At 44.6% G+C, this 13773-nt stretch overlaps 1 long non-coding RNA gene across 2 annotated transcripts in view; it reads left to right on the top strand.

Moving 5' to 3' along the window:
• The window catches only part of LOC138067475 (uncharacterized), a 44673-nt gene that overhangs the window by 890 nt on the left and 30010 nt on the right, over window positions 1-13773 (top strand). For both annotated transcript variants that reach the window (XR_011141473.1, XR_011141474.1), the window contains exon 2: window positions 8415-8502. This is a non-coding gene — a long non-coding RNA (uncharacterized lncRNA). The remainder of the gene's footprint in view (window positions 1-8414; window positions 8503-13773) is intronic.

The raw sequence follows: 13773 nt of genomic DNA, 5'->3' as shown, positions 1-13773 counted from the left end.
TGTTTGTAGCGATGCTTTTCCGTTGTATTTCTGAAGACTGCCGGACGTACCTAATCTGGCTGAGGTGAAGGGCCGTGTTGCGTGTGTTGAGCAGGTCGTACCAATATTTCCATGCCACCATGCCAAACCTCTCCCATGTATCTCAAGCCAGGGTGGACTCCCTGGTGTCTGGCTGGGGCGTATCCAAAATGCTTCTGGCTCCATAGCAGTCCTGGGTGCTGACCCAGCCCAAAGCATGGCAGGTCTTGGAGGAGACATTGCGCATTCTCACAATCAGCAGCTGTGCGGACCGGAGTGGGATTTCTCTTTGATCAGGTTCTTGTCCTGCAGTCAAATTTTTTGCCCCCTGTAATAAGGTCGGAAATACCACTTGGCAGAATTCAGAAGGATGCTAATTCCGAAGGAAGTTAAAGAAATCAGCCTTTTCTGTGATGTCTCCGTAAACCAGCCTTTGGGTGGAAACAAGGTGGCGTTAGTGAGATTCCAATCTGGTGATTGGAACAAAGATGATGAGGGGACTGGAGCATCTCTCCTATGAGGAAAGAGGGAGAGAGCTGGGCCTGTTCAGCCTGGACAAGAGAAGACTGGGGGGGGATCTGACCAATGTGCATCAGTATCGGGGGGGGGAGGTGTCAAGAGGATGGGGCCAGACTCTTCTCAGTGGTGCCCAGCAACAGGACGAGAGGCAACGGGCACAAACTGAAACACTGAACAGAAAGAAAAACTTCTTTACTGTGAGGGTGACAGAGCACTGGGATAGGTTGCCCAGAGAGGTTGTGGAGTCTCCTTCCCTGGAGATCTTCAGAAGCCATTTGGATACAGTCCTGGGCAACAGGCTCTAGAGGATCCTGCTTGAGCAGGGGGATTGGACTAGATGATCTCCAGAGGTCCCTTCCAACCTCAACCGTTCTGTGATTCTGTGATCACAGGGGATCATCAGCTACCAGATCCTTACAGTGATGATCAGCTATTAATTTCTAGTGAAGATATTTATGTAGGCACTGCTTATCACTTGATGGGAGTTTCTCCTTTCTCCTTGTACAGTCTTAGTAGCGGTCCTAGGGTTGACAAAGTAGATTGTCTGCAGAAGGAACTTAAAATACATATGAGGAAGAACTAGACATTGGATGGTGGAAGTGGGAATTTTCATGTATGTTTCCTCATTCTCCATGCACATGCACACTCACTGGACTGCAGAAACCAGCAGGGATTTTTGCAGTGGAGGCTACCTACTCAAGTAAGCAGGTCAGAGGCCAAGGAACAGATTGGTTCTGCAGGAAAGCTTTCCATTCAGAGAGACTGACACTGTAGCCAGCCCTCTTTGCTGCCCTCCTTGCAAATGTGTCTGTGCAGAGGACCACCATGCTGGGGCAATGGGAAAACAAGAGAAATTCAGGTTGAATTAACTGACAAGTCCTCAGGATTCCGCACCCCACAGTTAGTCTGACTTCATCTGAGGTTGTTAACTGGCCATATTAGAACACCAAGCAGTTAATATTAAACTGAGTGATGCAAAAGCTCCTGATGTCAGCAGAGCTGAGTAATAAGGTGCATAAGTGAGACTAAGAGAGTAATAAAATCCACATGAATGTAAGGAAATGGTGCTGCATCAAGCAAATTGAATGCTTTTTTCCTTGTGCTATATTCAAGCTGGAGGGTGGGCTCGTAGTATATAACGTTTGTTGTGTAGATAGGTCTGAGAACTGTCTCAAACCTAACTGTTTGAGCTCTCTGTTTGGACTGTATCCTGGACACCCAGCTGTAAGTCAGCTTTAACCAGGCTGTGATGGCTAAGGTGCCCAGGTAAAGAGGTAGGTGAAAATTAGCTGGCTATTGGCTGTTTTGGGGGGGAAAGAATGAGAAGCAAAACCACCGACCCGTTTTTATAGAAATATTTCCCACTGCTGTTCTTTTCCTTTGCATCTAATCCCTCTGAACAGGCTAGTTTTCTTGAGTTTGCTGTTGGATCCCATGCAACCAGCACCCGCCTTCCCATTCCCCTTAGCAAGGGTTTCTAGTTATATCCTTGTTGTCAGATCTAGGCCTTTATTCTGCCCTTGTCCTCTTTGAGCTTCCCCAGCCTTCAGTCTCTCCCACCTGATCCCTTGCTCTCCCTGGCCTTTCATGGCTTGCTTTCTTCCTCAGTCCGTTCCCTTTCTCAGCTTATCACCCAAGTGTTTCTACAAATATCTGTATGTACTATGGTGGGTGTTCCCAGTACCTTGGCTCATTCATCATGGGTGACATAAACAGTCTGCATGGCCATCATGTCTGTCCTACGATGCTGCATACAGGATGCCCTTCTCTCCTACTCTGTGATTTACTCTCGGGTTGTCACCTTGGATGATCTATCACCAGCTGAGTCTTAACAGAGCCCACAGTAAGCTCCTTAATCTTCTTCTCCCACTCTCTCCGCTTCTGCTTTTTTCAATCACCTTCTCTGTCTTCCTCAGGCTCATGGGCATGAGGTCGACTGAGTCCTCCCAGCCCTTCACACCACACGCACATGCTGTTATAGGCTTGCAGCTTCTTCCTCTGTGGTGCTCTTATTCCTTCCCCGCTTGTCTCTTCCCATAGCCAGAATGTGAATCCATCATCTGTTTGTACAGCTGCAGTACTCAGAGGCCCTAGTGACAGACAAGAAAGTGATCTTCTTAGCAGCTATCTCTGTTTCAAGGCTCTGGCAAGACAAGACAAAATTTCTAATCTCACTTTTTTTCATTTAGCAGATCCTGGCTCCTAAGATACATAACTTCTGCCGTAATCATGCAGTTTGTCAAGGCTAAAATAATGTGACCTTTCAATCCAATAGAGCCAGGTTCATCTGGCAATTCACTACCTCCTCTGTGCCCCATTGCAGCAAGTCTATATTTTTCCTATTTCTCTCTGGGATTTTTTCCTGCTAAGATCAAGGACATTTGAGCAAAAACCGAAAATGTAGTTAATAAAAGCATTAAAACATTTGACTGTAACTGCACTATGTTCATCAAGCAAGGGCACAAACAGTGACAGACAAATCAGCATCTAAAAGAAAGCTGAAGAAGCTTTTGTTAGGTTCTGGTCTTAGTGACACCAGTAAAAAAAATCTAGCCTCTTTCCACTGGATGTGAGTTTGATCTGAGTGGATTATGCATCACTCTCGCAAATGAAGCAATAGACATCTGATGGGACAAGCTAAGGAACATAGGATAAAGAAAAAACATACACTACTGGGAAACAACCATGTGCTCAATGACTGAGCGAGAAAAATAGCTCCTTTTCATTGCAGAGCTTTCTTAACTGTACATCTTACATTGCCAAGAGACTCTGCAATATAGCTAGGTCAGATTTGCAGTCAAGAGCCAATGCCTAAGGCAAAAAAACCCTTAGGGGGCTTGATTCAGATCCCAAACCAGTTTAACAATAGAGGTCTCTGGTCCCTTCACTGCTGTTACACCCAGATCAATTAGGTGTGAGGTTAGAAACTGCTTTTGAAGTCAAGTCCCTGATTTGGATGTTGCTCTATCATTAGGAGCACAGCCTGGGGAAAGACTATTATAGAAGTTGTGGCATATACAGCAAGAGTTCAAGTTTTTTTTTTTTTTGGTTTTGAGCTTTCATTCATCCATTTCTTGTTACAGACTATACTTTCATTTTACTTTGGTTAAATAAATCAAAGGGTGTGGGGACAACAGTGGTGAAGAGGGTGAGCGAAGGAGGTACCTTGCAGGAGATGGGACCATGCAAGTAAAGCATGTAGGTGCTAAAGAGAGGAGCATGTGCAGAAACAGAGCAGGTGGATACTAAGGGGCCCCAGGAGAGCATTTAGTGTCTGTTAGTGCTTGTGTCCATAAGGCAAGGAGAACAGCCTGCCAAACTAAACCACAGGAATGCTCAAATAGGTGTGAAAGAGGATGTGGAGCAGCAATGGTGTTAACTGTTAAAGAACTAGGTGTAGATTCAGGGACACAACAAAAGCAGATGGATAAAAAACATAGCACTTCACAGTTTACAAGTGGCTAAGAGAAAAATGAATAGAAGATGATGGCTGCCATTTGTTAACCATAAACACATGAAACCTTTTGCATGTTTTTGCTTTTTATTTTGGCCTGGTGTCCTTCAGGAAGGACAAAAAGCCAATCGTAGCTTTACATGTTGCAGCCTGAATGTGGTTTTCCCGGGTTCCAGGAAAAGGAAGACCTAGTTTCTGTTTAGCAGTAAATCTTCTGCTTCCCCAGAGTGAGTGTTCTCCATGTTAGTGCCAGGTGACTAACAACGTGCCAGTGTTGCCTGTTTTACAGGACAGTGGTGAATCACCGCAGAGCCAGAGGAACCAGCAACAGGGCTGGCATAACACATAGCAGTGAATCGAAACTGTCATTAACTTCATCTTGTGTTGCAGGTCTCTTATTTGTTTCAATAAGCTGAAGGCACATACTGGGTTTTTCCAAAACTTACACTATTCAGAAAATACTGACTGGGAACAGGAGGATTGCAGGCTCATTTCTAGGCACCGTTATCGCCTCCATCAGCTTTCTGCTTGGCACTGCATTCTTCTCTCTGTAGAGAACAGGCAAAAAAATCTTTAAAAAACGAATTTACCCCTTTTCCCTAATGCTTCAGCAAAGATCAGAGATACTGAGATTGGAGGTGAAGTTCAAACAATGCCACAGACTTTTTCAAGTGGTGTAAATCAGCACTGTTCCCTTGATATCCATGGTGTCGTATTCACGTGCACCACCAAAGGTCTTGTGCACTTCTATTTGTTGAATCTAAGTCTTCTGGCATTTACAGATCTACTCCAGATCTGAACACGCATCAGATAAATACAGAGTCCTCCTTGTTTCAAACACACGCAAATACAAAAGTGGCATTGTCAAAGCTTCCAGGTAGAAGCTTGGTGATCTGGGATGATGTATGGAAGAGTAGGCAGTGGTTTATTTGGATTTGCTTGCTACATCCAAAGGGAATGCACTTTCATTGCTGGATGCTTTAACTCGTGGGGGTGAATACAGTCCTGAGCAGAGAGAAGGGAAAAATGGCAAAGGACGTGCCAGTAGTTTAAAGAGAACATCCCTAAACTCTAACAAATACATCACTAAGCTGAAAAATAAAAGTCCATGTATCTAGGACAACAAAGAAAACTTGCATACAAGGTACCTCCTCAAGTGGAAATACAACAAGGTGGTGAAACAAGCTTCCGCGTTTAGGTGGCTTGTATATCAGTAATAATAAAAGGACTAATTGGAGAATTCTTCTACAGGACAAGACTTGGACTGTTGATCCGCTCCATGTTCAGTCTGTTCACACCTTGGCTGCTACAGCTCTGGTAGTTGCCAATTGTGTTGGTAGTTTTTGCAGCGTGCCCGACTCATACCCCAAAGCACACTGAATGCCTGCAGGCAGGAATGGGTTTTAAGCCTTGACAAACTTGATTTGCAGTTGAACTAGTAATGTGGAAAAGAAAAATTCCATAGATCCAAACAGCATTCTTACCTGCCATCAATTCCCAGTGGCCTGGTAGTTTACTGAGTAGTCCTTTGAAGAAAACCCAGCATTATCTTTTTGGCTTTTGAATCTTGCACACAAAAGTGTTCTGATGCACTATGCTTTTCTACTGACTTTCCCTCCGATTCTCACATCAAGCATGGGGGCAGCTTTGGCCATGCTGGTGGGAGCTGGCCTCCGTTACTATGGTCACCTTGCCTCTCAGTCAGACTCCACGTTGCTGACTGATTATTGAGGTTCCCCTAGCACTGGTCCATAAAGAATTTCTTGATAAAGAATCAGAAATTTAATTTAAGGCTAGATTTTATCTTGGTTGAAAGTATAGATCCTGACAGAGATTGACAAGAGAGTGTGGAGGATCGTAGCAGGAGTTTGGGGAATTTTGTCTTTTCTTCCTTTAGGCTAGGAAAGAAACTCAAGTACTGGCTATAAGTGCAGCATGAGGGATGAACAAGGAGGAGAATGAACATAAAAGTTGAGCCCAGACCTGCTGGAAACCCTTTTGCCTGAGCCTATAGCATCTTAAGCCTACAAGCTGATCTGAGTGCCAGCCATGAGCCATGCACCAGACCAGCTCACCCTCTGGCGTGCTGTAACCTGTCGCTCTTTGTGCCCCACTGCATGTTTCCACTGCCCAGAGAGTGCTGTAAATATATCTAAGTGGGGCAGATACCACAGGACTGAAAAATAGCGAGCAGTGTCCATATTTGAGACATGGGGAAAAAATGCAACGTAGATAAATTGAAGACCTGTTAGTCTGACCTCGATAACGTTAAAAAAAACCAAAACCCTTTCTACTACATGCTTTGACAGAAAGAATAACTCAAGATGCAAATATAATTGAAATACAGCATGATCTTAGCAGAAACAGTTCACTGCAGACTAACTTCACAGCTTTCTTTGATGCTTGACTTTTGTATACAATGTGCGGTAGATTCAGTTTGTCTAGGCTTCAGTTAAAGTATTTAATACAATATTGCATGACAAGTTATTAGCTGAGGTACAGACAAGAATTAAGACAAGAACTTCCCAGTGATGAATTTCAAACTGTTAAAGAGTAGATGACAGCACTGGATGAAGAGGAGAAAATTGGGGTGCATTGACTGGGTACTATTGTTCTGAGACACACCAGTGTGGTTCCAGGATATGTAAGGGGAGCATTTGCCAAAAGGACAAAGAAAAGTTAATGCTGTTGCACAGTACACTCCTGAAGCCTCATCTGAAAGACTGTTTACAGTTCAAAAGAAAGATGGAAGTATGGACAGGAACAGGGAAGAGCTATTAGGATGATTGAGGGGACGAAGAACTATCGCTCCCAGAGAGGGCTGGATGTGCCTAACTTGCTTAGTCTGGCCACATGCAAGCAAGGGAATAGGACTGCTTTACCTCACGGGTATGCGCTCATGGCTGGGGGGTGGAGGAGGAGAAGGGGACTGTTACTCAAACTGAATAACAGCATTCGTACAAAAGCGCATGAACATTAGCTGGACACAAGTAGCCTAGCCTAGAGATCCAAAGGAATATCCTAGCAGGTAAAGCAGCATGTTTTTGAGATAGCCCCCTCCCCCCAATGAGGAACCAGTAACACTAAAGGAAACACTTTATGTAGATTTAACTGCAGCAGGGATTACGTGATGTCATTACACCTATTACCTACAGTACTTTTCCATCTGGTGCTCTTGTTTGAAGAACAGAAAGTTTCTGTTCCAGAAACATCACAAAAAATAGCCTAGGTGAAGTCTCAGTCAGTCAGAGGCAGGCAAAATTGCTAAAGCTTTATCGTGTCAGAAAAGCTTCATCGCTTTACCGTGACAAGGTCTTGATCTGACTTGCCTGCAGCAATTCCTGCCTGCATAGTAACAGTGTCTTCATAACAAACACTATTTCTCAGTAGCCTAGATGTTATGATCCATTTTCTACTAAACTCAAGACAGTGCTAGTAAGAGGATGACCACAAAGCCCAGACCAGGTACCAACTGAGATGCTGAGATGCACCGAGAGCAAAGCAGGAGTTACAGAACAAATACAAACACTGAAGCACCATCTTACCGCTTGACTACTGAGAAACCTCTAACAAGGTGCTATGACAACATCATTTGGGATTTTGATGGGGGGGGGGGGGGGGAAGCAGCCTGAAATTCACATCCTACTTGCCAGCAGAGGAATGAGCTACAGCAAGGTCTGTAATCAAGCTTTAAGAAAGGACTGAAACTAGCTGGCATATACCCTGAAGAGAGGGAACAGCAGGTACCCAAGTGTAATACCAGCACAAGAGGCTTCTCCTTGGGAACAAAGCCCATAAGCCATGCAGCTAAAGAGATGTGAGAAAGGTCTATAACAAAGGAGTAAAGGTGAGGTCTGGAATGAGACTAAGCAGCAGAAATATCAATCAAATCCTTCCTGTACCAGTCAGCTGAAAAGCCCAGCAGACCCTATTGTAAGGACAGCAGCCAGTCCCCCAGCAGCCATGGCAAGGGAGAAGGATTTGCTCCTGCAGCAATTACTGATAGTCTCCATGTGAGGGAAAAAGGGAACCCACCTGCCATCCATTCAGTCAAATCTTTGATAAGGCAAAAGGGTGGGAACAAGCAACACAAGAAGAGGTGGTACCAGCATGTCTCAGTAATGAGAATTACTGTCCCCTCACCCTTGCCCCCTTAAAAAAAAAAAAAAAAAAAAAAAAAGCCCTGAGTGATGGATGTAGCATCTTCTACTCTGTGACTAGACAGTGGACTGGGGGTCGGGGCGGAGTGTTCCTATACAACCTGGGCCAAAGGGCTGCTCTGAGACCTTTCCAGAAAAGGAATATCTCTCAGGTACAGAAAGCAAACTGTAGTTCAGAGCAAGATGTGACAGAAACCCCTTGTCAGGAGGACAGTAACGTTGTTTATGTTTGTTGTTTATGTTTAAACTCTTGATTGTTCCAGGACAGGAAGATGTGTGTTGACCTTCCAATCAAAGCAATAAATCAGCTGTTGCTGCATGAGATTTGTGGATCAGTGTGGAGAAAGAAGGGTAAGTAGCCATCCAGATAGGTAAGCTGCTCTTTCACTGGGTTCTTTCTCTTTTTTTTTTTTCCCCCCAGTTTCTTTTATAGTCTATGTAAATATGTCTCATTTACATCAAATGTCACTGTTTCAAACATCTGAATGTTGCTGTGGCAATTATGCTAGTTGAGATGATACTTAATGCAACTTATTGCTGGACAAGAAGACAAATTGTGCTTGATGTTATGTTGTCACTACATTTGATTTGCTTATTTCTGTAATTACTAAAGAGTCTGGTCAGCATGACATAAAAACCTGGAGACTCTAAATGATCCTTAATTTGTGGATCCCACCAAGTAGATTTTTGTTAGTGACAAATAACGAAAGACTTTGTTTTAAACATGTGCACACTGGTCTGAATTTTGCGTTCTGATTATAAGACTATGTTCTAATAGAACTTGAATTCCTATACCGAATTCTTCTGATAAGCAGTTGAAAATCAGTGTCTTCATATTTTACTAACTCAGGCATCTCTATTCAGAACTGTCTTGAGATTTGAGGAATAGCTATAGATGTGTTGTGTGTGAGTCAATGAATTTGCTTTTGTGGCAGATTCTGGCTTAACAGTAGGGCAATAGGGCAGATTCTGGCTTAACAGTAACTCCACTTCTTTTGTGACTTCCTAAGTAGTGTCCACTCAGGTTTTGGGCCCTTAGTCCACAACCATCCCAAAGTAAAACACTGTATTCTTCTTTGGATTTGGAATCTAGGTCTGTAGTTTTCATTGCTGAAAGTTTCCATGATTAGCCCAGCAGATCTGAAGATCTGTCATTACTAATTACAGGTACTGTTCCCAAAGACAAGGTACAGCTTACACCAGTGATCACCACCTTCCATAAAACGCAATGCTATTTATTTAAAACAAAAAGTTATGGGGAAAAAAAAAAACACTTAATAAGCCAAGAAATGACTAGCACACCTGCTAAGCATTGCCCATCTTCTTTGTGGTGCTCTGGCAAATACGAGTTGCAAATTCTGCCAGCTCTTTAATTCAGAGAGAGCATCTGTGTGTCAGATGAGGCTGTCTCTCTATGTCAGGCCCCAGAAGACAGAGCTGAATGCCAGAATAACAGGCACGGAGGACTTTCATGAATACACACAGGTTCCATAGAAACACTCTTATTCTGCCTGGGACCCAGATGCATGAGTAACGTGTTGCACAGCAGTCTGTCCAGTCCATCCTTTCCATGCTGTAGGCTAGAGATCAGCTCTTGAGCATCTCTAAGTCACATACACTCCATTCTCTGCCTGTAAATCTGGCACCAGTCGTGCCGCTCTGTGGAGTCTCGTGCCTGTCACCTTATCACACAGGGGGAGAGGAAGAATTTGCAGGGCTGGATAGCTGAGAGTACTCAAAAGTACTCAGTAGCTGTTGAACTTTGTCTATTGCCAGTAATGGGCATTGCCCTTCTACTCTCAACCACATGCAAGATCGCAGTAGGAAAAACAGCTGGCTGGCTGGTTGTGTGCATTGGCTGTGGCCCATTATGGATGGTCCTGGTGTGTGCCATAACCTTTGTGGCATTTCACTGTAGCAGCGCTTGAAAGCTCCATGTTATCATCTTCATCATGGGGATGTCATGATTCTCAAATACTTAACAACTCTTCAGGATAATAAAGATAAATCATTTGAAAATTAAATCTCTTTCAGTTCAGTTTAGGATAAATGATGCTCCCAAGTCCTCTGGAATGGGAGGTCAGAAAGTGCCTGTTCCCATCAGCAGCTGTAGCCCCTATGAGATTAGAATTTTTCTAGGGAAATAAAATAGATTTGCTTTTTAAGAGAGGTAGCAATTTTTGTGGTCTGTCACCAGATTGGCAGCAGCTCTGGTTGCAGCCTCTTTGCAGTCTGGGTTTGGCTTTAAAAAGAAAAACAGACATACGTGTGTTTTACTGTGTTCTTTCTGGAGGAAAAAAAAAGTTTCCTTTCTGCCCACTATGTAAAATCTGAGCGTGTAGCAGAATGGTTGTGCTGTCCTGTACTAAGATGGAAACAGAAGGCTCATTAGGGTATATTGTGTCAAGTTGCAGGCTGTGGCGGTAACAGAAGGTAGGGCTGGAAAAACAACAGTGGCCAGGCTTTAGGCATGGGCTGCCTGACCAAAACTGTCATTGTACTGGCCACAGAGAGAGAGGCCGATCACCAGAGTCAGAGCATTAGAATGGAGTGAGGTGAATTCCACGTGGTGGCACTATGCTAGGGGGTGTGATTCAGAGAAGCTGACTCCAGGCACGTACAAAGCCCAGGAGCTACTGGGCTATTTCACCTGCACTGCTCATGATTCATGCCATTGTTTGCGTAAAGGGCTGCCTTGGACTGTGTGGTTGCGTTAGCCGAGGTTACAGTGATCATTAGACGACCCAAGGCTAGGGCAGAAACGCCAGACATGCCTGTAACTGGAGGCGCCATCTTCTCCTTCCCGCTCCAGGGAGAAACAAGAAGAGGTCAGACTCCTTCAGTGTCCTTTGTCTCCGTTTCCTGGGCATAATGAGGCAGGGGTGGGTTTTCAGTGAAATTCTAGCTATGTTGCTGTGCTGTGTCTGAACGTCTACAGGTAGGGTTCTTGCAGCACTAAACAGCCAGTCCATTGATTCAGTTACTGCTTCCCTGCTTCCAGTGCAAACGTGAAGTGGGAAGGCTGCTGCTGTCCTTCAGGGATAAAGGGTAACTCAGTGATTTTTTGCTGGGTGCAGAGACGATATTCTTGCTGTGCTTCCTAGTCACAGAAGTTGTGTGTGGGAAGTGTTGATGGTGCAGTTCTGTAGTCCTTGGTCCTGATTGGGAGGCAACAGGAAGGTGACTCATGTGACACTGAATTCCCTTCTGAGCAGGGGACATAGTGACTCGGGAGACAGGCACTGGGCTACACAGTAGCTGTGGGATTGACGCAAAACAATGCAGGCTGGCAGTAACCAAGCTCTTGGCTGGCTGAAGATCCCTAGTAAAGACATTGGAGCTCCACTTAGAAGTTCCTTAGCTGTCAGTGACCTATGGGTACCAGCAAATAAAGTTCTGCTCCAGCAAGAACTGTGCCCTACTTTACCTGTGTTTTAATTCCTGTGGCCAAAAGGACCGTCCAGTATTGACAGCACAAGATTCTGACTCCTAGCCTGTTCTCACCTCTGCTTGGGTAACTCTTCCATGCCTCTCTCTGCAGTGGCACAGTCTGTACTTTTTTCCTGTGCTCACTGACAATATCCTGATGTTGCTCCTCTTTTGGCCGACTGCACTGTCACAATTTCCTACAAGGTCATATTTCTTTCTCCATCTGCTCAAGTTCAGCTTTTGATTCTGACCTGGCACTGACCTTTCTCTTTCCCAGCTCTGCCATGACATCACTCCATGGCAGATTTTAATTCATCTGTGTTTCTAACTTTGTCTTATCTAGATCTTGCTACATGCTGAACTTCTAGGAACTGGCCTAAGAGCACAAGCTTAATCTAGTCATGCTGAATTTAATAGTTCAATCTGTTTATATCAAGGCCAGAGTTTTCCTTGCCATTCTTCACCCTCTAATGTCAGCTCTCAGCAGCTCTTGAGATGCTGTGGGATCTTCCCAGTTCCTAACACCCTGTCTAGTTATGTCTGTCTGTGCAGGCTGACAGTGACAATGCTACCAGAGCAGAATGGAAGTGCATGGTCTGCTTTGACCGGAGTAAAGGGCAATGTGGGTGCGGGGCTACAGTCATCCGGGCTTATTTGGGCTCCTGAAAAGGAATGGGATCGGCAGGGAGGGGGAGAGAGGAGGGAGGAAGAAGTGAGGTTGATTTGGTTTACCTGCTTTTTACAAATAGTCTACTCAAATTCATCCAACCTAAATTCCAGCTACACCCATGCACCTCATGTTTGCTATTGGCTAGCACTCATCTGCCAGAGACACCCAGCCAGTAGCAACAACACATGGTAAGAGGAAATGTAATTTGGGTGAATCTGGATCCAGATTTTACTGTGGCACCCTCCCTGCTAGTGGCTGGTATGAGGTCTGGCAGTGAGCTGTACAGTATTGGTCGCAGGGAATTTTTTCACTGAAGTGGCAAACTAAAGCTGTGGGCACTTTACTTGCACGAATGCTGGAAGCTGATGACCGGTGTGTCAGTGGAATATCAAAGTCATAACCTGAGCGTTGATACATGATGAAATGCTGTACACAAGTAGAGGCATCGTCACCAGCTGTTTACTAATCCTGGTGTTCCACATAGCCTGAGGTTACATCAGGTTAAAGACAGTATAGGCAGATTTTTTGTGAAGTGGGAACACTAGACGAGTGCCAGGACAACAGCTGACCCGGTCAGCTTTTTGATAGATATTTGCCGTGTTTTACTTGAGGGGGAAAAGCCCTGAAACTTTCCCTTGATGGTATCCTTGGTATAGCGTTTCACAACTCTCAGCTAACCCTTTTATTTCAAGCCCTCAAAGGTGTGTGAAACCCAGCTTCGCACAACTGCTCTGCTGAGGGAAAACTCTCTGTCTTCTTACCTGTGTGTACTGAATAGAAAGCAGTCCCTTGGCTCTATCTTAGCTCTAAGAAAATAAACTAACTCTTTCTCCAGTGCCCCCAAACAATTATAACGAAGTGGTTGTACAACCACTTGCTTTCCACCCTCTTATGAATATAAATTTGCTTGCTGCAGTGTTGAGAGGTGTGCAGCCCTTTCTTAATGCTGAGGGGTGCGCATGCATGTCGTGGTGCAGTATACTGGGGGCTTCCCAGTGTATTTCAGTCTTGTCTACAGTAGAACTCCCTTTTTAGAAAATCTGCAGCTGCTCAAATAGGAAGGTTGTTGCCTTCCAACCCTCTAAGGGGCTAATGATTCTTTAGGATAATCATTTTCTCTTTTTAAACCACTCTTTAATCTCATGAGGTCTGATCTTACAGCACTTAGTGACAATCTGCCAAGACCCAGCAGCTAGCTTGCAATGTCAGCTGAAGCTCCTGGGCACCATCTGGGGGAGAGGTGCTTAATGCAGATGTGGATGCAGGGTAAGAAGGCAGTAGTGTCCTGCTCTTTAGGGGGTTGGTTCGTGGAGGCTTATTCCTAAAGGCTGGCCCTGGAGGCTAAGGCCAAAATCTTTAGCTTTATTCTCAATTCCACTGCTTCAAACAGGAACGTGCACTCATGGTACTGCCCGTTCATGGACTGACATCTGTGTGTATAATGTTATGTTCCTGTGTGCAGACCGTTTAGTAATATGCATAAATTCCTTGAAGCTGAACTTAATCACATCCTTAAGATTAAG

Source organism: Struthio camelus, chromosome 5, assembly GCF_040807025.1.
Source record: "Struthio camelus isolate bStrCam1 chromosome 5, bStrCam1.hap1, whole genome shotgun sequence".
NCBI classification, from domain to species: domain Eukaryota; kingdom Metazoa; phylum Chordata; class Aves; order Struthioniformes; family Struthionidae; genus Struthio; species Struthio camelus.
Note: the sequence above shows the minus strand (reverse complement) of the source record. Positions and strands in the feature narration are given on the sequence as shown.